The following is a 26587-nucleotide window of genomic DNA, read 5'->3' as shown; positions in this document are numbered from 1 at the left end:
ATTACCCTTCCACAAACCGGCTACTTCTGTTATCATTCATTGACTTTTTGCTTGTCTTTGACTTGTGCAACACTCGAATGCATTTTGGCTGTTTGTGCTATATAAAAACCACATACATATATACTCCTATCCCATGCTGTGGGATAGGAGATGTATAGGTCTGCCAGAGTGATACAAAATTCTTTCAGGTGGGTGATGCGGAAGGTGGTACATTCTGGCATTTATTAAGTTAATTTCTTTAAAAGGGTGCACTCGTTCATAGAAGTACTGAGTATAACTTAGTCTCATTGTAATTTTTGGGGGAAATGTGTATATTCCTGAGTGGTACTATTCACCGCAGTTTCCGTTTCTTTCATGGTCTATTACAGGTTCTGCTTTCAGCTTGCAACATCCTACTTATGAGTAGAACCAGTTCTAGAATGGGTGCACTTTTTCACAGGCATATTTGCATCCTAGTCACTATAGGTATTTATGGGGATTGCTTGCTGTCACAGTAACCTAGACTGAGTTGGCAAGGATGGAATTGAGATTATGTCTGGCTGTACATGTAGAAATGTAGGGCTTCTATGTTTAAGAGGATGGATGTGATTTGAAGCTAATCTTGTTTGTCGTTTCTTATATAAAGGTCGCTATGATTGAGAATGATGTTAGTGATGTTACCTTGAAGTCTCCTGAGAAGGCTGGTCTGCTTGGAGTGATATATATATCAACGTTAATGGCCTAGAGAAACTGTCTGAAGTAGAGCATCTGGTGATTAATGCTTTATATTCCATAGTTGAGATGTCCTGGAAGATGGTGGTGTGCTTGAGGTTTGTGGCACTATGGGTTCTGCTTATCTAAGTGGCTTTTCACTTTTTGAACCTGGCTTTTGGAATTTGTACAGTGGGTGATACTTAGTACTCAAATCTCACCCACAGTAATCACATGGAAATTTGACTGTGTTTATTTACCACCAGTGTCCACCTTTTAAGATAAGTCAACTGCGATGTAGCTTGGGTAAGGGGCACTGGGCTGGTTACATGTTGACACTTATGTCTGTGCCTGAGACCACGTGTCTGGACTGTGCAGCTGAGACTGCCATTATGCTCGGCTGGCAATTGCACACAGGTGATCTGGCACAGAGGGGACTCAGCAAGGTTAGAGGATGACCTGGGGTAGGCCTTATAATACTAGTGGACACTCATACACCCATAGATATGGTCAGTAGAGTTTACTTGCTTATCTGAAATGCGACTGTATTTTACACATGGCAGAAATCTGCCTTGAAGTGCAGTTTCTCTTTTCGTGAGGTCTGAACATTCCAGTGAGGTATCACACTGGGGTAACTCATGTGTGTCAAGTTTGAATATGTAATATGTAGGTCCAAACAACCTACATGTACCACTTATAGGTCATCCAAAATGTCATATTTCTCATGCTCAGCTCAGATTAGATTCCAGGCCTTTGGTCTTCCTGCTGGGCCAAGTTAATTGCTCTGCTTGGATCACTGACATAATATCGAAGCATATAATATCCAAACACAAAAGTAATTGTAAAATAAATGATGTTAACAAAAATATTGCATTCCTATATTTAATAAATAAAACCACATACATCGAAAACACAAATCTTGCTGTCACTAGTATCGATTTTTTCTTGAATCAAAAACACAAATATAGTAAACAAGAAGATTGTCACCTTTAAATACACATATAATATTTAAGAAAATATTGATTCACAGAATATAAAGTACAATAATATCACCAAATTAAGTACATTATCATTAACGCATATTTAAAAAGTACTATACAGGTAAAACAATTATTTAAAATACCAAAAAAACAGAATAAAATGTAAAAAAACATATTACATGACCAAAATATTTATAATTCACCCAAATATAAAAAAACTAAATACATAACAGTCTAACAAAAAATTGCATTGATTAGAAATGTTTACACAATATATATGGGTATCAATTAATCCAAAACATCATGGCCAAATTTGACAAGGTTGAAAGATTTTTGAAGCACGTTTGGGCTTGCACTGACTTCCCATTAAACAATAGCTCACATTTAAAGTCATTCCTGTGGATCAAGGTGCCTTCTTTGATCATTTGCCTGACTGTATTCATACCAGACTCCATAGAATCTCCTTGTTTTGTTCTCTTAGTTCAGACTCTCTCCTGTTATTTCAAATTCCTTATTTTAATTGTTTTAGATCTCACAATTACCGTCCTAGTGTGACAATACCTTTGTATGGACATTTGCCTACAAGTCTTTACTTCACTTCACTCTGATAAGCACATTGTGTCTGAAAATAGCTCATGTCTTTGAAACTGTTGTTTACAACCACAACACAAATGATGACATTTAAGATGTTCATGTTTTGCTTACCTTTCATGAAATGGAGTTTGAAAAAACACAAAGGACTATGGCTTAGCATAATGGTTTGAGCTATGACTGAAAGAAAGATTCAGGGTAGGCCTTCCACCAGATGAAGCCACTAATTAATTAGAATACTATAATAACCACACATTAGGTGAAACAATTCATAGGTATGTAGTTATCCTTGCTAAGTTTTCCTATTGAAGAAAAATAAAAAATACAAATAAAAAATAAAAGCAGGCAAGCATTCAATGAGATTTTAAGTACTTGCACAAATGTCAGCATTGTATTGCAGTTTTGTTTAAACATCACGTTTTAACTAATAGTTATGAAAACAGAGTGCCATTAACATATTTGTAATTTACAAATATTGCAGAGGGAGAAATGAGAACAGTGCGACCCATTTGAGATTTAGATTGACATAATTCATGACTTCTTCCCACATATATACATGTGCAGTGTAATTATATTTAATAGCATTGCTGAAAGTTGAAAGAAATGAAGGTGGATATTTACAAGAAAGTGTTGGAGCACAGTGTTCTGCCAAAATTGGGAATGCTGCATTCTGCCATTTTTAAAACACAGGGATGGGCTGTATTCAAGGGTCTCTTTACTGCAGGGGCGACTGGGACACCTTCCTGCACATAAACAAGTTTTAAAGCTGAATTGCTGTTTCCATGTGTGCTGCAGAATGGGCACAATTCACTTTGTCATGTGGCTTAGAAAAAGACCGCACAGTCAAAATGCATCAGCCGAAGAGTTGTATGTTATTGGTAAATAGTTTTCTGGAGTGCCTGCTCTTTTGTTGGTGGATTTGCATCAAGGGTCTCATTTGCTTTGAAATGCGGGTCCTGCTCCAGCCACTGAGCACCAGCCCTGAGAGGTGGACACAGACAGATTAAAAGCATGAGAAACTTGGATCTATCTATCTATCTATCTATCTATCTATCTATCTATCTATCTATCTATCTATCTATCTATCTATCTATCTATCTATCTATCTATCTATCTATCTATCTATCTATCTATCTATCTATCTATCTATCTATCTATCCATCTATCTATCTATCTATCCATACATATATGTGTATATATATATATATATATATATATATATATATATATATATATATATATATATATATATATATATATATATATATATATATATATATATATATATATATATATATATATATATATATATATATATATATATATATATATATATATATATATATTACCTACTGGCAGTCGCCAGTAGGTATATATAGTTAGGATTTTTTCTCTATGGGATTTTTGAAAATTCTATGTCTAATAACTTTGGCGTTTGTGGACGGAATTGGCTGAAATTTTCAGGAAAATGGAAAATTTGTTTCTGAGCAGCCCCTGACAATTTGGGGGGGTTTCATCAAGAGGGGGCCGAGAAAAAAGGGGGGTCCCAAAACGCGTTTTTCCCATGTTAATTTCCATAGGGCGGTTGGCCTCACTTTTAGCTCGAACGGCTGAATGGATTTGCACGAAACTTGGCAAAATTGTAGGGACTGTTTGCCCGATGTGCCTTTGCTAGGTCTCAATATATGTGCTCCAGTGGATTTTGAGTAATTTAGGTTCAAAAAAAGATATATATCTGGGCGGAGCCTAACCACACATCTGATCTGATTGGCTGTCAGCACTTCATCCAAGAAGTGTTGGCAGCCATCTTGGGACCAATATACATGATAGCACCTCATTAAAAAGCATTGTAGTTAATAGAGGGTTTTAGGACTTTAGTTACATTATAAATCATTTGTTGATGGTACCATACTCGTTTTAGGAATTGTGGTGGGTTCTAAGGTGATTTTACCATGTGAAAAAACCTTCTGCTGTGATATCATGAATATTGTTTGAAAGAAAACTAATATCTCACGATTTTCCCACAGTGGTTTGGAAGGGGATCTATAAGCTAAACTGAAAGCATATTTTCTGTAAATTCACATTATCTTTCTCAGTCATGTGAAAATGAAGTCTGACATTCTCAGTAAAACATGTACATCCAACAAGGACAGAGACTGTCAGTTGATTCCTTTGTGTTCTACTGCAGCCTCCTAGAGTGTTCTAAAGAACAACTAGAGCGCTAACAGTCCTACTTATTACAAAGGTATGGCACACCTGAAGCCATCTTGATTGGAATAAAGTGGTAACTCTTAAAACATTTAATTTAAAAAGAAACAACATGAGGGGGTATATTTTGCCATAAAAAGTATGATTAGTGCTGCAGAATGAAAAATTAGGGCACATTTTGAGTGACTTCTTAAATCCTTTTCTATTTCATTAAAACATTCTGACATGCAGTCTCCCAAAATGGCCACCAGAGACAAAAGAGCCCAAATGTAGCCCAAATATCACCCAGATGTAGCCCAAGTATAGCCCAATGACAGAATGTCCCAGAGTATTCTAAAGAACAACTAGAGCGCTAACAGTCCTACTTATTACAAAGGTATGGCACACCTGAAGCCATCTTGATTGGAATAAAGTGGTAACTCTTAAAACATTTAATTTAAAAAGAAACAACATGAGGGGGTATATTTTGCCATAGAAAGTATGATTAGTGCTGCAGAATGAAAAATTAGGGCACATTTTGAGTGACTTCTCAAATCCTTTTCTATTTCATTAAAACATTCTGACATGCAGTCTCCCAAAATGGCCACCAGAGACAAAAGAGCCCAAATGTAGCCCAAATATCACCCAGATGTAGCCCAAGTATAGCCCAATGACAGAATGTCCCAGAGTGTTCTAAAGAACAACTAGAGTGCTAACAGTCCTACTTATTACAAAGGTATAGCACACCTGGAGCCATCGTGATGGGAATAAAGTGGTAACTCTAAAAAACATTTAATTTAAAAAGGAACAACATGAGGGGGTATATTATGCAATAGAAGGTATTATTAGTGCTGCAGAAAGAAAAATTAGGGCACATTTTGAGTGACTTTTCAAATCCTCTTCTATTTCATTAAAAAATTCTGACATGCAGTCTCCCAAAATGGCCACCAGAGACAAAAGAGCCCAAATGTAGCCCAAATATCACCCAGATGTAGCCCAAGTATAGCCCAATGACAGAATGTCCCAGAGTGTTCTAAAGAACAACTAGAGCGCTAACAGTCCTACTTATTACAAAGGTATGGCACACCTGAAGCCATCTTGATTGGAATAAAGTGGTAACTCTTAAAACATTTAATTTAAAAAGGAACAAAATGAGGGGGGTATATTTTGCCATATGAAATATGATTAGTGCTGCAGAAAGAAAAGTTAGGGCACATTTTGAGTGACTTCTCAAACCCTCTTCAATTTCATTAAAAAAATTCTGACATGCAGACTGAAACATGCACTTTGAATACCAGCAGCAGACGTCCCTGGTGAGCAGTAGCTTTACTACAGTGATCTAATGTGCAACTAGAGTGCTAACATTCAGAATTTATGGCAATTGTGTGACACATCTGAATGCCTTCTTGATGGAACCAAAGTAAACAAGCATTGAAAATGCAATAGATCTCGCCCTCGTTTAAGTTAAAGCCATTCTGTTTGTAATGAGGTGGCTTTTTAGCTTTGCTTTTATTAGTGTTTTTTCAACTTTCATGTAAATAACATGCATCTGTATGCATATAAGTATATGTATGCATGCGTTTATGTTTGTATTTATATAGATATACAGATGATATATGTTTATATATGTATGTATATATATATATATATATTCACTGACAAAACCATAGGTCATAGACCATATATAGTTAGGAATTAGCATTTACAAAACCTTGAAAATTCACTGAAAAAACCATAGGTTATAGACCATATATAGTTAGGAATTAGCATTTACAAAACCTTGAAAATTCACTGAAAAAACCATAGGTTATAGACCATATATAGTTAGGAATTCGCATTTACAAAACCTTATTTTACTCACACAAAACCATTGAAATTCCATATATAGTTAGTTGCACTAACTATATATCGCGCACCCGCAATCCACTGCTGATGATGTCACATATTACATCATTCATGACATGGTCAGTGACATCACTGATGACATCACTGATGACATCTCAAATGACATCACTGATGACATCACTGATGACAACATCCAGTGACTGTATGTTTCTGTAAAGTTAAAATATGTCTTACATATTGAAGAATGAGTGGATGTATAAGTGTCTGGATGAAGGATTTAGTAGGTGCATGACTGACTGTATGAGTGAGTGATTAAATGTGTCTCACTGAGTGCATGGGTTAGTGACTAAACTGTCTTAATTTGTGCATCATTATGTCTGTTGTTCTGTAAACTGTTGCATGTGTTGATAAGTAGCTATATGAGTAACTATATGGGTTATTGATTGGTTGCCCAAGTATTTGTATGGGAGACTGAGTGTGTGTGTGGGTGGCTGGGAGGTGTATGACTCTGTGCATAGATGTGTGAGCAGTTGATTCACTAGATGTATGGTTTCAAAAGTGCATGTGGAAACAGCTGTATGGGCGGTTGACCGTGTGCATGAGTGTATTGGTGAGTGAATGGATATCTCAGTGCTACATGTCAAAGTAAGTACATATGTAAAACGCAGTACATGTGAGAGTTGACATATATAAATAACTGTGCATAAGAGCCAGTGAATGTGTGAGTGGCTGTATGGATCATTGTGAACTTGTATCAGGGATTGTATAAGAGAGTAAATATGTGTTAGTATATGTTTGAATAAGTAAAGTTTGTATAACTGTATATTTGAGGAAATGGAGGTGTGATTGATTCTTTGCATGACTGACTAGGTGTGTGAGTAACTCCATGGATGAGTGACAGTCTGTGAGTGTCTGTTTACCCTGATTGTATCTAAGGTTATATTAGAGTCTGAAGAGGTTCATCGTATTATCACATGAATGATATCATCAGTGATGTGATCAGTAATGTCAAATGAGATGTCATCAGTGATGTCATCAGTGATGTCATTTGAGATGTCATCAGTGATGTCATTTGAGATGTCATCAGTGATGTCATCAGTGATGTCACTGACCATGTCATGAATGATGTAATATGTGACATCATCAGCAGTGGATTGCGGGTGCGCGATATATAGTTAGTGCAACTAACTATATATGGAATTTCAATGGTTTTGTGTGAGTAAAATAAGGTTTTGTAAATGCGAATTCCTAACTATATATGGTCTATAACCTATGTTTTTTTCAGTGAATATATATATATATATATATGCCAGTAATTTCGCCAATCGACTCGAGGCAGCCGCCCCAGCCCAGTCTCAAAAGACGAAAGAGCAGACCCAGGATTTCGTGCTTTAATCAAGGTGCTTTATTTCCTCCAGCAAGCCAGCCGCCATTACGCGTTTCGCTTTCCACAAAGCTTGATCACATGGCAAGTTGCTTAGAGCTGGTGCCATTATTTAGTAAGTGCTAGTGTGCGGCAATTACAAGGTACAGCCAACAACATAGAAAAAATACTTTCCAATCGTGTTGTACATTAAAGTATTAGAAGCATGAATGCAATTTTACACATTTGAACAATTCATAAAATATATAAATATTTAAATATTTTAAAATTCATTGTCAATTCATGTATAAATACAAAAGTACTAAAAAGCATATGTAAAGTACTTCTACCCTGCGGGACAAAATTCTTTGAGTGCCGCCAGAGACTTGGTATATTATTCAGCAATTATATAACATGTCTGAAAAAAAACATATTGCATCTCAGGTAGTAAAATAAATAAATCACTATTTTAAATGTGTACTCAACATTTGTCAATGAAATGAAGCCCCAGTGGGCACATACTTTCTGTTAACTCCATAAAAGCTGTCTATTGCCCTAAACAAATAACGGCATCAAAGAGGTCAAAGAATGTGCAATATAATATATGAAGAATGTGCTAGTGCATGTGCAAAAAATGATAAAAAAACAATATTGGTTTCACCAGGATCCTCCTGGTTCAACCCTCTTGAAGTAGCTCAATATACATACAAAATCATAATCAGAGGAGGTACGGACCCCTATATGTCAGAAAACATTTCTGAAGTTGTTAAGTCCACTACAACTTTAAAATGCAATACAAGCTGTGTTAAAACCATTTTATACTTATGAAACCTTGAACAATCGACCCATAATTTAATCATCTTTTGTCTATTGAACCCCTGTATAGGTTGACCACTAAGAATGTACTAGGGAAAAAAATGTTATATAGTATGTCAGTTGACCACTTTTCCTAAGCCCTAGAAGGTTAAAGGCATGTATATAAGTCTTCCGTTGCGTTCAGGCCGTTTGGCTGTTTGCTATCTAACTCTAGAATGTACCGGGTTTCGAGAAGACGAAGCCTCGCATCTCGATCCCCCCCTCTTTTCATGGGCCATACAGATTCAATAACAAAATATGATAAATATAACAGATTTGAATTGTGCGCAGTTTCAAAATGCCTTGCTACAGGATAGGCTTGGTCTTTGTTGTTTATTGCCCTAATGTGCTGGAGTACACGCTTGTGGACCGGTAAACGGGTGCTCCCCACATACCTGATCCCGCAGGTGCACTCCAGCACATAGACCGCAAAGTCTGTCTTCCAGTTCAGTCGCTTAGTAATTTCTCGAGGTTCTTGTGAAAAAGGGCCAACATATTTATTTTTGTTAATCCCGTGTTTACATGCCTTACACTGAGCACATTTTTTAAAACCTCTGCCCAGGGCCTTCCATGTATTGGATTATATATATATATATATATATATATATATATTCAATGAAAAAACCATCGGTTATAGACCATATATAGTTAGGGATTAGCATTTACAAAACCTTATTTTACTCGCACAAAACCATTGAAATTAATGACATGGTCAGTGACATCACTGATGACATCACTGTTGACAACTCAAATGACATCACTGACAACATCACTGATGACATCATTCATGTGATAATACGATGAACCTCTTCAGACTCTAATATAACCTTAGATACACTCAGTGTAAACAGACACTCACAGACTGTCACTCATCCATGGAGTTACTCACACACCTAGTCTGTCATGCAAAGAATCAATCACACCTCCATTTCCTCAACTATACAATTATACACACCTTACTTATTCAAACATATACTAACACATATTTACTCTTTTATACAATCCTTGATTGAAGTTCACAATGATCCATACAGCCACTCACACATTCACTGGCTCTTATGCACAGTTATTTATATATGTCAACTCTCACATGTACTGTGTTTTACATATGTACTTAATTTGACATACAGCACTGAGATATCCATTCACTCACCAATACACTCATGCACACAGTCAACCGCCCATACAGCTGTTTCCACATGCACTTTTGAACCCATACATCTAGTGAATCAACTGCTCACACATCTATGCACAGAGTCATACACCTCCCAGCCACCCACACACACACTCAGTCTCCCATACAAATACTTGGGCAACCAATCAATAACCCATATAGTTACTCATATAGCTACTGATCAACACATGCAGCAGTTTACAGAACAACAGACATAATGATGCACAAATTAAGACAGTTTAGTCACTAACCCTCAGCGCCCGACATCGCCATCGCCATCCCAGAGGGCTACCAGATCACCCGAAGAGACCGCGTCAAACAGACTGGAGGAGGCATCGCCATCATCCACAGGGACACCATCCACATCACGACCAACACCGACGACACCCTGAAAACCCCCGAACACCTACACTTCCAGATTTGCACCGACCCGAAGACCACCCTCAGAGGCACCCTGATCTACCAACCCCCGGGACCACGCACACAATTCAGCGAGGACATCGCCGACTTCGTCTGCCCGCATGCCCTCCCCTCCGCTGACTACATCCTCCTGGGGGACCTCAACTTCCACCTGGAGAACAACAACGACCGCAACACCACCACCCTGCTCGACAACCTCGCCAACCTCCGACTCAAGCAGCTGGTATCCACCCCCACCCACCTCGCCGGACACACACTCGACGCCGTCTTCTCATCCAGCAAAGACATCGCCTTCAGCCACGCCACTGGACTCCACTGGACGGACCACAGCTGCGTCCACTTCACCTTCAGAAGAACGACGATCCACCACCACCAGCAACCGGTTGCTCGAAGAAGCTGGAACAAGATCACAGCTGACCAGCTCGCCGCTTCCCTGAGCCAACACCCCCCCGCCAGCTCAGCGAACCCCAGCCAGGCCGCCGACAACCTCACGAAGTGGATCAACAACTGCGCGGACGAACTCGCCCCACTGAGGACCCCGCCTAGCAGACCCGGCAGCAAGAAGGCCCCATGGTTCACCGACGAACTCAAGAGCTCCAAGAAGAACTGCCGAGTCCTCGAGAAAGCCTGGAGAAGGGAACCAACACCGGACAACATGACCGCCCTCAAGCTTGCCACCCGGAAGCACCACCAACTGATCCGCGCCACTAAGAAAACTGCATTCAAGGACCGGCTAGACAACAACGCACACAATTGCAAGGAACTCTTCAACATCGTCAAAGAGCTCTCCAACCCCAACGCCGGAAACAACGACATCACCCCATCGCAAGACCTCTGCAACTCCCTCGCCTCCTACTTCCACAACAAGATCGGGGACATACACAACAGCTTCAGCACTCAACCGACGCACGCCACAACCGAACCACCGCCCCCCACCACCACCCTCCGCGCCTGGACTCCGATCAGCACCGAAGACACCATCCGCTTGATGAACTCCATCCATTCCGGATCTCCGACCGACCCCTGCCCTCACCACGTCTTCAACAAGGCCGACGCGGTCATCGCACCCCACCTGCAGGACATCATCAACACCTCCTTCGACACCGCCACCTTCCCGGAGAGCTGGAAGCACGCCGAACTCAGCGCCCTACTCAAGAAACCTACAGCGGACCCCACCGAACTCAAGAATTACCGCCCCATCTCGCTCCTCCCGTTCCCAGCCAAAGTCATCGAGAAGACCGTCAACAAGCAGCTGGCCGCCTTCCTCGAGACGAATGGATCCCTCAACCCCTCACAGTCTGGCTTCCGAGCCAACCACAGCACCGAGACCGCCCTCATCGCTGCCACCGATGACATCCGAGCCCTGATGGACAACGGAGAAACAGCGGCCCTCATCCTCCTAGACCTCTCCGCGGCATTCAACACTGTCTGCCACCGCACCCTAGTGCAGCGCCTCAGCAACGTCGGAATCCAGGAGAAGGCACTGGAATGGATCATCTCCTTCCTCGACGGAAGAACACAGAGAGTCCGTCTACCACCGTACAAGTCAGAGGCCACCGAAGTCATCTGCGGCGTCCTTCAAGGATCCTCGCTGAGCCCCACCCTCTTCAACATCTACATGAGCCCCCTTGCGGCCATCGCACGCCAACACAACCTCAACATCATCTCCTACGCTGACGACACCCAGCTGATCCTCTCCCTGACCAACGACCCCGCCGCCGCCAGAGCCAACCTTCACGAAGGGATGAAAGACGTAGCCGAGTGGATGACGACCAGCCGCCTGAAACTGAACTCAGACAAGACGGAAGTCCTCATCCTGGGTTCCTCACCCTCCGCCTGGGACGACTCCTGGTGGCCCCCCGCCCTGGGCAGCGCACCCAAACCGACAGACCACGCACGCAACCTGGGCTTCATCTTGGACTCCTCCCTCACCATGACCAGACAAGTCAACGCTGTCTCCTCGTCATGCTTCAACATCCTGCGCATGCTACGGAAGATCTTCCGGTGGATCCCCACCGAGACCAGGAAGACGGTCACCCAGGCCCTCGTCACCAGCCGACTGGACTACGGCAACGCCCTCTACGCCGGAACCACCGCCAAGCTCCAGAAGAGACTCCAGCAGATCCAGAACGCCTCAGCCAGACTCATCCTCAACATCCCACGACACAGCCACATCTCCGGACATCTGAGAGACCTGCATTGGCTCCCCGTCAACAAAAGAATCACCTTCCGCCTCCTCACCCACGCACACAAAGCCCTACACGATCAAAGCCCTAGCTACCTCAACAACCGCATCAACTTCTACGCTCCCAAACGACATCTCCGATCAGCCAGCCACGCCCTCACCGCCGTCCCCCGCATCCGAAGAATGACAACAGGAGGAAGGTCCTTCTCCTACCTGGCCGCCAAGACCTGGAACTCCCTACCGACCGACCTGCACCAGACCCAAGACCACCTCTCCTTCAGAAAGAACCTCAAGACCTGGCTATTCGAGCAGTAGGTGCACTCCCCCCCCTAGCGCCTTGAGACCCTCCGGGTAAGTAGTGTGCTATATAAATGCCTGTGATTGATTGATTGAACCCATGCACTCAGTGAGACACATTTAATCACTCTCTCATACAGTCAGTCATGCACCTACTAAAACCTTCATCCAGACACTTATACATCCACTCATTCTTCAATATGTAAACATATTTTAACTTTACAGAAACATACAGTCACTGGATGATGTCATCAGTGATGTCATCAGTGATGTCACTGACCATGTCATGAATGATGTAATATGTGACATCATCAGCAGTGGATTGCGGGTGCGTGATATATAGTTAGTGCAACTAACTATATATGCGAATTTCAATGGTTTTGTGCGAGTAAAATAAGGTTTTGTAAATGCTAATTCCTAACTATATATGGTCTATAACCTATGTTTTTTTCAGTGAATTTCAATGGTTTTTTAATAGCAAATATTATTGCGTTACAACATTCAAGACATCTACAGAAGAGATGGTGTGCACTTCCCCGATGAAGGGAATAGAATATTCGTCCTTTATTTAAAAGTGTGCATTGGAACATACTTGTAGGTACCTAAATTAGCGACAGAACCCAATCGCTCTTTTCAGAGCTACCCTACCTCTGATTATTCAAAACGTTTATCTTTTTCTTACTTTTTTTTTTTTCACCAAAGTACGCACCCCGGTTCGCTTACCGATGCGCGTACCAGGCGCTCCCCCCGCGAAATTTTTTATTTTTATTTATTTTTTATTTTTGCATGTATCAGCATCCTAATCCCCCCTCCGAAAACCTAGAGGGTCACAAAGTGTCTACCGTTCCCCCTTCTACCCATCCCGAGCATTGTTTGTCCTCCATCTTATGTGTCAATTCTACCGAAACACAAAATGGAGGACTCCCGTAACGCTGCCGGTTCGCGTACCGGGGAGTGCACCGGTAAGCGCTCGATAAAAAAAGGTGGGAAAGTAATTTACAGAAAAACCACTACAGACACTTTCATAAAATATAGAATAGCCCCTACTACATAGCAGTCCCTACCATTTCCCCAAATTTGAAGGAATTCCATTGAGAAAATTATGCTGTAAGCCACACTAAATATCCTGAGGTAAATTACCTAACAAAAACACTTATTAAGTGTTAGAATTGACAACCAATCAAAATGCTACTTTCAATATCTTCTATTATTTCATGACATTTGATTGGTTATGTACCTGAATATATATAAAGAAAGAGAGAGAAACACAGCCATTTTGACTACTACTTCCTGAAGTACATATCAAGTGCATTTCAACTGAGAAATTAAACTTCTATTTGAAAGGTAAGATGTTATTTTAAAAACTGAAGTATGTTCTGTACTTTAAGTTAATTAGGAAAACATTTTCTGATAGTTATATACTATCCCTCTGTAATACTTATAGAATAAGATAGACTTCTCTGTTTTAGTTATGGATGGAGTTAGGCTTGTCTTGTATAATTAAGAATTGACTTAGACTTTATCACATACATTTTTTGATATTTCTACTTCCAGTCTGATACCATACACTGCCCAAAGAAAAAATCACTGTTTAAAAAACCAAACTACCTGTCTGTACTTAAACCCAACAGTGCCCTATCTGTACTGATATATTTTTTTAAAATTCATTTTACAGCACAAAAATGGAAGGAGAGAAAAAAAATAACGTGGAAATTGTTGCAGAATGCAACAAAGATACAGAAAATGAATCAGAATTCTTTGATGATTCACTGGACATAGAACTTTTGCAATGTGTTGAATCTGTGGATTTCCTAGTTGAAAATGAGACAAATTCTGACAAAGAATTATTAGAAGTTCTTTTTAATTTTGAAAACAAATCAGAAAAATAAATTTATATATAATAATTCAAAAATTGTTTGAGACATTATTCATTTTTATATGTATTTTTTAAACTAGTAGCAAATTGATTATAATGTAAAATTAGACTTTAAATATACTGTGCAACTTTAAGTTTGCTCATAGTTACTTCCTTTCTTCCACTATATCATCTCCAATGTGTATTTAACAACTCTTTATCATCTCCTGCCTCCATGGTGTTTCTGCTTTCCTGACAGACTACGCTATGAATTCCATATACCACAATAACTTCTGAAACAACATGCAAGATATCTACAAAGGAAACAATGTATTTTTATGTTTAGACTCTGCATTGGTACCTACATGTTGGTACTTAAATAAAAAAAATTTAAAAAAAACAAAAAGAACAATCAATAAACATACAATATTTGAACAATCTTTCATCCTATTTTCCCAATATTACGCTTCCCGGACCGCTTCCCGGTGTGCGTACCGAGCGCTCCCCCCGCAAAAAAAACGATATAAAAATTATTATTTTTTAACCCCACAAGGCCCTTTTAAAGCCCCCTCATCAAACCTAGGGGGTCAGGGAGGATGTACTCTGCCCCCTTATGCTCATTTCCCCCTTTGTTTTTGCCACATCTTGTGTCTCGATCCTACCGAGACACAAGATGGCGGCCGCTCTGGACTGTTTCGAATGTTGACAGACACCCGACAGCCAATCAGCTTCGCTTCGCGAAGTTCCGTTACGCGTCAGGTACGCGAACCGGGGCGCTAACCGGAGCGCTGTCACAGATATATCTGTTTTTAAAAATGTTCATTTCTCAAAAACCACTGGAGCACATATATTGAGACATAGCAAAGGCACGTTGGGCAAACCATATCTACAATTTTGCCAAGTTTCGTGTAAATCCATTCAGCCGTTCGAGCTAAAAGTGATTCCAACCGCCCTATGGAAAAATGAATGGGAAAAACGCATTTTGGGACCCCCCTTTTTTCTCGCCCCCCCCCCTTGACAAAACCCCCCCAAATTTCCAGGGGCTGCTCAGAAACAAAATGTGCCATTTTCCTGAAAATGTCAGCCAATTCCGTCCACAAACGCCAAAGTTATTCGACATAGAATTTTCAGAAATCCCATAGGAAAAAAATCCTAACTATATATACCTACTGGCGACCGCCAGTAGGTAATAAATATATATATATATATTCAGTGAAAAAACCATAGTTATAGACCATATATAGTTGGGGATTAGCATTTACAAAACCTTATTTTACTCGCACAAAACCATTGAAATTCGCATATATAGTTAGTTGCACTAACTATATATCGCGCACCGGCAATCCACTGCTGATCATGTCACATATTACATCATTCATGACATGGTCAGTGATATCACTGATGACATCACTGATGACAACATCCAGTGACTGTATGTTTCTGTAAAGTTAAAATATGTCTTACATATTGAAGAATGAGTGGATGTATAAGTGTCTGGATGAAGGATTTAGTAGGTGCATGACTGACTGTATGAGTGAGTGATTAAATGTGTCTCACTGAGTGCATGGGTTAGTGACTAAACTGTCTTAATTTGTGCATCATTATGTCTGTTGTTCTGTAAACTGCTGCATGTTTTGATCAGTAGCTATATGAGTAACTATATGGGTTATTGATTGGTTGCCAAAGTATTTGTATGGGAGACTGAGTGTGTGTGTGGGTGGCTGGGAGGTGTATGACTCTGTGCATAGATGTGTGAGCAGTTGATTCACTAGATGTATGGGTTCAAAAGTGCATGTGGAAACAGCTGTATGGGCCGTTGACTGTGTGCATGAGTGTATTGGTGAGTGAATGGATATCTCAGTGCTACATGTCAAAGTAAGTACATATGTAAAACACAGTACACGTGAGAGTTGACATACATAAAAATCTGTGCATAAGAGCCAGTGAATGTGTGAGTGGCTGTGTGGATCATTGTGAACTTGTATCAGGGATTGTATAAGAGAGTAAATATGTGTTAGTATATGTTTGAATAAGTAAGGTGTGTATAACTGTATAGTTGAGGAAATGGAGGTTTGATTGATTCTTTGCATGACTAACTAGGTGTGTGAGTAACTCCATGGATGATTGACAGTCTGTGAGTGTCTGTTTACACTGAGTGTATCTAAGGTTATAATAGAGTCTGAAGAGGTTCATCGTATTATCACATGAATGATGTCATCAATGATGTGATCAGTAATGTCAAATGAGATGTCATCAGTGATGTCATTTGAGATGTCACCAGTGATGTCATCAGTGATGTCATTTGAGATGTCATCAGTGATGTCATTTGAGATGTCATCAGTGATGTCATCAGTGATGTCACTGACCATGTCATGAATGATGTAATATGTGACATGATCAGCAGTGGATTGCGGGTGCGCGATATATAGTTAGTGCAACTAACTATATATGCGAATTTCAATGGTTTTGTGCGATTAAAATAAGGTTTTGTAAATGCTAATCCCTAACTATATATGGTCTATAACCTATGGTTTTTTCAGTGAATTTTCAAGGTTTTGTAAATGCTAATCCCTAACTATATATGGTCTATAACCTACGGTTTTTTCAGTGAATTTCAATGGTTTTTTAATAGCAAATATGAAAAGCTGTAAAATGTATTCTTATTCTAATTCAAAAATATATTTTATATTTTATTTTTTAAGCAAAGGACCCAGATGCATTTACAGTTTATCACTAACAATGTTCCAGGCTAATGTATTTTCCCAGGAAATTTACAACTGTCCTGCAAGTAAAATATTCCTATTTTGAGAAAAAGGACGTTTCTTTATCCCATGAGGGAGCCTTTGAGCAAAAGAGGCTCGGAATGCTGTCTTAGTCACTGATAGGCCTGAATATCGGATTCTTATCGATCACTTTATGTTCCAGGAGTGGAAAACACAACAGCCCTTGACCATTTATCTTTACAGCATTCCTGCGTATTATACCTTTTAACCGTCATGTAATCGGGCTGCTTCATTTCACTTGCCTTTTACTGATTCGAAAACAGTGGCTATTATTCAAAATTTTACCAATCTAGGTACTACTACCATGTTTTGTTTTAAAAAACCTTTATTGTGAAAATGTCAGTATACAAATACGGGCCTATAACCACGTGGGCCGGCCACGGAGCAAACTGGAATCGTATATGATGAGGGGACATTTACACTGTAGAAGAACGTAACGGGCGGGCCATTAGGTTGCAAGAACTAAGGTGTCTAACAGTTGCGGAATCGGTGGACGTAAATTTTATAATTAAAGTACAACAGGGCCAGTTACAATAAAATTATCTAGATGTACATTTGCGGGCAAGTACCATGGGTGACGTTAATTCGAACTTTCAATAGTACAGTAATCAATAACACATCAGAACCTAATATCAATAGGGATGTCCAAATGTTCAATCAGTACTCGTCCCCGCCCGGCATGTGCTTCAAAACTGCATACGTATCTCGTGATATCAAGGCTGGGCAACCAGTACACAACAAGGAGTTGCGAGTCCCATTTATACCGGCGCCATTTTGGGCGAGGCAGGGGCAGGTCCAGGATATAGTCAAAATGTCTCCACCAACCAGCGGTCGGACCAGAACCCCTTTTGGCAGTAAGGTTCAGTTAAATGACAACAGAAGAGATAGGCAACAAGAACCATCAGTCAAAAGAGGGGAGGGCAAGTTCTTCCCTACCGGGTCACGTTGGGGCTCCACCGGAACTGATCGAATTGGTAGTCTACAGTGTTTCTGGATGTTTCAGACTGAAGCTGGCGTAAGCATGAGAGCACCACCATCTCGTGGCTCCGCCGTGGCCATTCCGCGAGCAATCAGGGCAGCTGCTCCCCACCGGAAGCCTGCGGGAGTCGGAGGCCCCGGTGACTTTTGTAGAATCTTCAAGGCTGAGGGGACGCTTTCAGGAATGGGGCCCATGCCCTAGCAGGCAAGCGTCCGAGTTCCAAGGTGTTCCAGGGCCATTTTAGTGGACCAGGCCCAAATCCGAAGAGCCGGCCGCCATTTTGAGAGTCCTGTAGCAGCCGCCTATCGCTGCACCGCAAGAGTGGGCGCAATTCAGCTGGATGGTGGGCGAGACGCTGTAGCCGTAAGAGCGGGCGCAACTCAGCTGGATGACGGGTGAGGCACTGTGCCGCAAGAGCGGGCGCAACTCAGCTGGATGGCGGGTGAGGCACTGTGCCGCAAGAGCAAGCGCAACTCAGCTGGATGGCGAGTGAAACGCCAAGGGGTGCCCCACTGCAGCTGAGGAGCCTCCAACTGGGGAGGCGGGGGAGGCCCGTTCGCGCCGCCTCCCCCCCGGGGTGCCCCACGCCGTCTTTCGGCGCAGCATTGATGGATGGCCAGACCAGTGCGGCAATTTGCTGGACACCACCTCGGTACCGTCCGGATCTCGGCGTGTTGTGCTGCCTTCGGCCTATTCGCACAGCGGTCCGCTACTGACGCCGCCTCACAGGCCGACGGATTTGTGACGCGTCGCGTAAGCGCGACGTATCACGTTACCGCGTAATGCGTCTTATGACGCGCCGCGTTAGCGCACCCGAAAGCGATCCGGGGCGCGGCGCGGAGCGCGTAACGTAAGCATAACAGGTCATGTCACTTGTTTATAAAACTTTTCATTGGTTCATTTTACTTTTGGTTTCCTAATGATGGAAGGCTTGGTCATATGACCTAAAAATAACACTTTTCATTGGTTTAGAACATTTTTTTTCCCAAATGATGAAAGCCCAACCTTTTTTTTCTCACTCTGACTTGTAAAGCAAAGGACCCAGATGCATTTACAGTTAATCACTAACAATGTTCCAGGCTAATGTATTTTCCCGGGAAATTTACAACTGTCCTGCAAGTAAAATATTCCTATTTCGAGAAAAAGGGCGTTTCTTCGTCCCATGAGGGAGCCGTTGAGCAAAAGAGGCTCGGCCTGCTGTCTTAGTCGCTGATAGGCCTGAATATCGGATTCTTATCGATCACTTTATGTTGCAGGAGTGGAAAACACAACAGCCCTTGACCATTTATCTTTACAGCATTCCTGCGTATTATACCTTTTAACCGTCATGTAATCGGGCTGCTTTATTTCACTTGCCTTTTACTGATTCGAAAACAGTGGCTATTATTCAAAACTTTACCAATCTAGGTACTACTACCATGTTTTGTTTTAAAAACCTTTATTGTGAAAATGTCAGTATACAAATACGGGCCTATAACCACATGGGCCGGCCACGGAGCAAACTGGAATCGTATATGATGAGGGGACATTTACACTGTAGAAGAACGTAACGGGCGGGCCATTAGGTTGCAAAAACTAAGGTGTCTAACAGTTGCGGAATCGGTGGGCGTAAATTTTATAATTAAAGTACGACAGGGCCAGTTACAATAAAATTATCTAGATATACATTTGCGGGCAAGTACCATGGGTGACGTTAATTCGGACTTTCAATAGTACAGTAATCAATAACACATCAGAACTTAATATCAAGAGGGATGTCCAAATGTTCAATCAGTACTCGTCCCCGCCCGCCATGTGCTTCAAAACTGCATACGTATCTCGTGATATCAAGGCTGGGCAACCAGTACACAACAAGGAGTTGCGAGTCCCATTTATACCGGCGCCATTTTGGGCAAGGCCGGGCAGGTCCAGGATATAGTCAAAATGTCTCCACCAACCAGCGGTCGGACCAGAACACCTTTCGGCAGTCAAAAAACGTTCCGTTAAATGACAACAGAAGAGATAGGCAACAAGAACAATCAGTCAAAAGAGGGGAGGGCAAGTTCTTCCCTACCGGGTCACGTTGGGGCTCCACCGGAACTGATCGAATTGGTAGTCTACAGTGTTTCTGGATGTTTCAGACTGAAGCTGGCGTCAGCATGAGAGCACCACCATCTCGTGGCTCCGTCGTGCCATTCCGCAAGCAATCATGGCAGCCGCTCCCCACCGGAAGCCTGTGGGAGTCGGGGGCCCCGGTGACTTTTGTAGAATCTTCAAGGCTGAGGGGACGCTTTCGGGAATGGGGCCCATGCCCTAGCAGGCAAGCGTCCGAGTTCCAAGGTGTCCCAGGGCCATTTTAGTGGACCAGGCCCAAATCCGAAGAGCCGGCCGCCATTTTGAGAGTCCTGTGGCAGCCGCCTATCGCTGCACCGCAAGAGTGGGCGCAATTCAGCTGGATGGTGGGCGAGACGCTGTAGCCGCAAGAGCGAGCGCAACTCAGCTGGATGGCGGGTGAGGCACTGTGCCGCAAGAGCGGGCGCAACTCAGCTGGATGGCGGGTGAGGCACTCGCGCAACTCAGTTGGATGCCAAGGGGCGCCCCACTGCAGCTGAGAAGCCTCCACCTGGGGAGGCGGGGGAGGCCCGTTTGCGCCACCTCCCCCCCCGGGCGCCCCACGCCGTCTTTCGGCGCAGCATTGTAGGATGGCCAGACCAGTGCGGCAACTTGCTGGACACCACCTCGGTGCCGTCGGCCTATTCGCACAACGTTCCGCTACTGACGCCGCATCACAGGCCGATGGATTTTGTAGGCTTTTTATAGCCAAAAGCCGACTAAAAGACAGCCCAAAGCAGCCCATTGTTGCTACTCCGGGGAGGGAGGGGCAGGGACAGTGTCAAGCGGACGGTGAATGCTTTGAGATGGATGTTGCAGCAGGCTGCCATAAAAATAGTTGTTTAAAATGTTTTTTTTTAACGTGTTTACTTTGTTGGATCGTTGTATATATTTATAAGTTATTAAAGTGTTATAATCCTACTACTTTGTTGGAGTGCTATATATTTGTAATGTGGCAACGAGCACAAAGATGTTACTGTATAACCAGAAAAAGACATAGTCCAATTGTGCGTGATCTAGTCCAATCTGGTGACGCCAATAGTGGGTATGAGCAGACTTTCATTTGTATAGGGTTTGTCGGTTATTGGGCGGGGTGGGTGGTAGGGCAGGCATGCTTAGGCAGCGAGGGCGGCGGAGCCGAACTACCTCGTGGCCATCCCGACCGCGAGCTTGGCTCCTCCCCCTGGTTTCATACTTTTGCGGAGGGCTATTTCCTGGTGTTTCTTGTTTTAGCAGGGTCAGAAAGGATCCTATCAGTGGCCTACTGATTTTGTTCGATTCCTTTAGTTTTGCCATAATTTGCTAGGAAGGTACCGTGGCTTATCCGTATTTTATATATATGTCCTCTTTATTAGGGGTGCCCTCCGGTGGGGCCGGACGAGCTACCTCTAATAAATGGTCCGGGTAGAACCAATTTCCAATCAGTGGGGAGAAGATAGGCATGACAGATTACAAAAGGGGGGACAAGGGTCCGCACTGCCTATCTTACAGTGAGAATCACCATTGCTCCCCCCCGACTGACACCCTCCTTTGCCTTAGCTTGGATCATCATTTGCTAAAGTGTTTGAAGACCTCACCGTGAGTATAAGCACAACCGGGGCCTTACTGCACACCCTGAGAAAAACTACGCAGCAAGACAATCTCTACCTTCTCCCTTTTCCATGTTCCAACGCTTTGAAATGAACAATATATTTACTCGCAGTGACAAAATGGCGGTCAACACTTCCTGATTTCCTTCGAATCGAACGTTACCAGACGTCACGCAGCAAAAAAAATTCCGCTCACGCGCAGTCGCTGGAAGACATGTATTAACATATATGAGCCTCCTCAGCCACCCTCAGAAAACCTAGGGGGTCATTATACGTCTCCCGTGCCCCCTTATACCCATTTCCCACATTGTTTTTCCTCCATATTATGATTTAATTAAAACGAAACACAAAATGGCGAACTCCCGTTACGCTACCGGTGAGCGACCCGGTTCGCGTACCGGGAAGCGCTTCTACCGCGAAAAATCAAATTTTTTTTTTTTGCCCCACGGGACCCTTTAATAACCCCAACATCATTCCTAGGGGGTCAAGAGGGGTCTACCTTGCCCCCTTTCATTAAATTCCCCCTTCGTTTTTCTACTCCTCTTGTCTCTCGATCCTACCGAGAGACAAGATGGCGGCTGGTCCGGACTGTTTAGAATGTTGACAGACACCCGAGAGCCAATCAGCTTCGCTTCGCGAAGTTCCGTTACTCGTCAGGTACACGAACCGGGGCACTAACCGGAGCGCTGTCACAGATATATCTGTTTTTTAAAACGTTAATTTCTCAAAATCCACTGGAACACATATATTGAGACATAGCAAAGGCACGTCGGGCAAACCATATCTACAATTTTGCCAAGTTTCGTGTAAATCCATTGAGCCATTCGAGCTAAAAGTGAGTCCAACCGCCCTATGGAAAACTCAAGGTTAAAAACGCGTTTTGGGACCCCCTTTTTTCTCGGCTCCCCCTTGGCGAAACCCCCCCAAACTTTGAGGGGCTGCTCAGAAACAAAATGTGCCATTTTCCTGAAAATTTCAGCCAATTCCGTACACAAACGCCAAAGTTATTCCACATAGAATTTTCAAAAATCGCATAGGAAAAAAATCCTATATATATACACATACATATATATAAAAGCATATGCACATATATGCATATATATATATATATATATATATATATATATATATATATATATATATATATATATATATATATATATATATATATATATATGTATGTATGTATGTATGTATATATATATATATATATATATATATATATATATATATATATATATATATATATATATATATATATATATATATATATAACCAACTGGCGATAGGAAATCCCCAACATTCTATTGGGAATAAGTTTGGCGCGATTGAGGAATCTGTGTGTAATTTTCCTTAAAATTGCCTCGCTCCGCTGCGCTCCGTCCCTGAAGTTTCGGGGGGATTCCTCAAGCGGGGGCCGAGAAAAAGGGGGTCACAAAACTTGTTTTTCCCATGTTAATTTCCATAGGAAACGTTAGACATGGCTACAGCCCGAACGGCTGAATGGAATTACACCAAATTTGGCAAAATGGTAGGGACTGGTATGGAGATGTCCCTTTGATATGTTTGGTAAAAATCCCTCCAGTAGTTTTTGCAAAAATTGAATGTGAAATGTAGCCCAATACAATTTTCCATAGGACCTTTAGACATGGCTACAGCCCGAACGGCTGAATGGAATTACACCAAACTTGGCAAAATGGTAGGGACTGGTATGCAGTAGTGCCTTTTTTAGATTTGGTGAAAATCACTCCAGTAGTTGTTGAGAAAATGGAATTTTCCCAAATTATATATCTATGGGCGGGACACCATCCGCGCACGGTTCATGAAAGGTCCTTGCACGGTCCTTGCACTGTGCGCGGACCCTAGCGTGCGCGAGCAGAATTCTGATTGGCTTTTGGACGTCTGTCAACATTCCAGCCAGTCGAGATGAGGAAGTGCTGTCCGCCATCTTGTTTTTGTGGCAGAAGGTAGCTGTAAACAGAAGGCTAGTACTTGAAAAGGGGGCACGGTAGAGATTCCTGATCCCCCTAGGTTTTGTCATGGGGTCTCTAAAGGACCCCGAAGATCGAAAAAAAAAAAACTGCGGGGTCCGCGGACTGTGCACAGACGGTGGTCTAAAAAGAAAAAGAAACATTTAAATAACAAGTTTGAGTGTTTAGATGTTGGTTAAGTGTAATATTGAGTGGTGACTTTTTCACCTTTGGGTTTAGATAGGTGTTTTGTGGAGAGTTAGTGTGGTAATAGATAGAGAGCAGTGGGTGTAGGTTGAAGATTATGTGAGTTTGAAAGTGTTGAAATTTTGAACCAATTAAAATCTTACTTTGGTTTTGATTTTGTGTGTGATGAAATTTGATTGGCTGGGTATCTGAATATGTATGAGAAATGAGAGGGAAACACAGCCATTTTGTAATTGTAGTGTCTGAGGTACACTTCTGAGGGATTTTTTTTCCTAGAATTTCTGGTGTGAGATTGACGCAGTATTTACTGTTCAACAGTTTTCTAGAAGGTGAGTTGTTCATTTGTAAAGAGATCTATGTTGCTTAGTTTAAGTTAATAGGAAAAATGTTTTGTACTCTCTCTGTCTTTCTCTCTCTCTCACTGTGTACCTTTATGTCCACCACTGTTCTTTTTCCTTTTTATCTTTTTCTAAAAATTCTTTTGTTTCACATTCCTTTTTCTTTTCTCTTTATATTGTTTTTTTTCTCTCAGTCTTTGATGTTCAGTGATGTCATTTGAGATGTCATCAGTGATGTCACTGACCTTGTCATGAATGATCTAATATGTGACATCATCAGCAGTGGATTGCGGGTGCGCGAAATATAGTTAGTACAACTAACTATATAAGAGCAATTTCAATGGTTTTGTATGAGTGAAATGTCCAGCTAACTATAACACCCCTGAAAAGTATAGTTTTTTGAGTGAATTTTAAAGGTTCTTTAAATGCTAATTCATAACTATATAAGGCCTGAAACCTATGGTTTTTTCAGTATATATATATATATATATATATATATATATATATATATTACCTACTGGCGGTCGCCAGTAGGTAGTTATACTTAGGATTTTTTTCAATGTTAAATCTCAAAATTCTATTTAGAATAACATTGGCACCGGTTGACGAATCTGCCTGAAAATTTCCTGAAAATGGCCTCGTCAAGCTCCGGTCCTTCCCTGAAAGTTTGGGGGGGATACGTCAAGCGGGGGCCGAGATAAAAGGGGGGTCCCAAAACGCATTTTCCCCATGTTAATTTCCATAGGGCGGTCAATTTCACTTTTAGCCCGAACGGCTGAATGGATTTACACCAAACTTGGCAAAATTGTAGGGACTGGTAGCCCGATGTGCCTTTGCTATGTCTCAAGATATGTGCTCCAGTGGATTTTGAGTAATTTAGGTGCCAAAAAATATATATATCTATAGGCGCTCTCCGGTGCGCGCACCGGAGTGCGCTCCTGGCGCGACACGCGACTTGCGCGCAGAAAGCTGATTGGCTCTTGGGTGTCTGTAAACATTCTAAACAGTCTGGAGCGGCCGCCATCTTGTGTCTCGGTAAAATCGAGACACAAGGGGTTTGAAAAAAAAAGGGGCAAATGACCATAAGGGGGAAGAGTAGACCCCCTCTGACCCCCTAGGTTTGATGTAGGGACTAAAATAGGGTCCTGCAGGGCATTAAATTTTTTTTTTCGTTTTGCGCGGGGGAAGCGCATGGTACGCGCACCGGCGAAGCACGGGGAAAATCCAGGACCATATTTATGAAGGCCTTGCGCTGTTAGTTTTGCGCCTCCTGTGCGTCAATTTTTGTGACGCACCAGCGGTGTAAAAAAATGCGCATTGTTATGCAATATTTAAAAAGTGACGCATCTATCTAGATGCGTCACTTTTTAAATATAGTGCAACGAGGCACATTTTATTACACTGCTGGTGTTATGCGTCACTTTTCTGTGCGCACTCCTTATGACATTCCAGATGTGTCATATTTAATGTATGACGAATCATGTTGCAAGGAGTTACAGATACGTCAGTATTTCTGACATATCTGTAAACATAAAAGTGATGCGAGGCAGGTGCAAGATTTTGACGCAACAGCATCCTAAAAGTGACGCAGAGAAATCTTATAGATTTCAGTACGTCGTTATTACCAAGCTTTTTGCGGGGGAATGCCCCCTTTGCATACATTATACCTGACGCAGATATAATGTGGCGCAGAGTTTTAAAAAGTGACCCATGTACCTAGATGCGTCACTTTTTAAAAATAGCGTCAGGTATAATGCATGCAGAGGGGGTGTTCTCCCGCAAAAAGCTTTGTAATAGCAACGCAGTGAAATCTTTGAGATTTCACTGCGTCAGTTTTAGGATGCTGTTGCGTCAAAATCTTGTGCCTGCTTTACAGCAGGTGTTAGACTGAGGCAAGACCTTTCACATGCTGCTTTCCCCATTTGAAAGGACGCATTACTGGAGTTGCGTCACTTTTGTGACGCACTCCAGCAATGCGTTACTTGGAATGTCATAAGGAGTGCGCACAGAAAAGTGACGCATCGCACCAGTGGTGTAAAAAAATGTGCCTCGTTGCGTTATATTTAAAAAGTGACGTATCTAGGTAGATGGGTCACTTTTTAAAATCAAGCGCCACATTATATCTGCGTGAGGTATAATGCATGCAGAGGGGGTGTTCCCCCACAAAAAGCTTTGTAATAGCGACGCA

Source organism: Lissotriton vulgaris, chromosome 3_1 (assembly GCF_964263255.1).
Source record: "Lissotriton vulgaris chromosome 3_1, aLisVul1.2, whole genome shotgun sequence".
Lineage (NCBI taxonomy): Eukaryota > Metazoa > Chordata > Amphibia > Caudata > Salamandridae > Lissotriton > Lissotriton vulgaris.
This window is presented reverse-complemented; position numbering follows the sequence as displayed.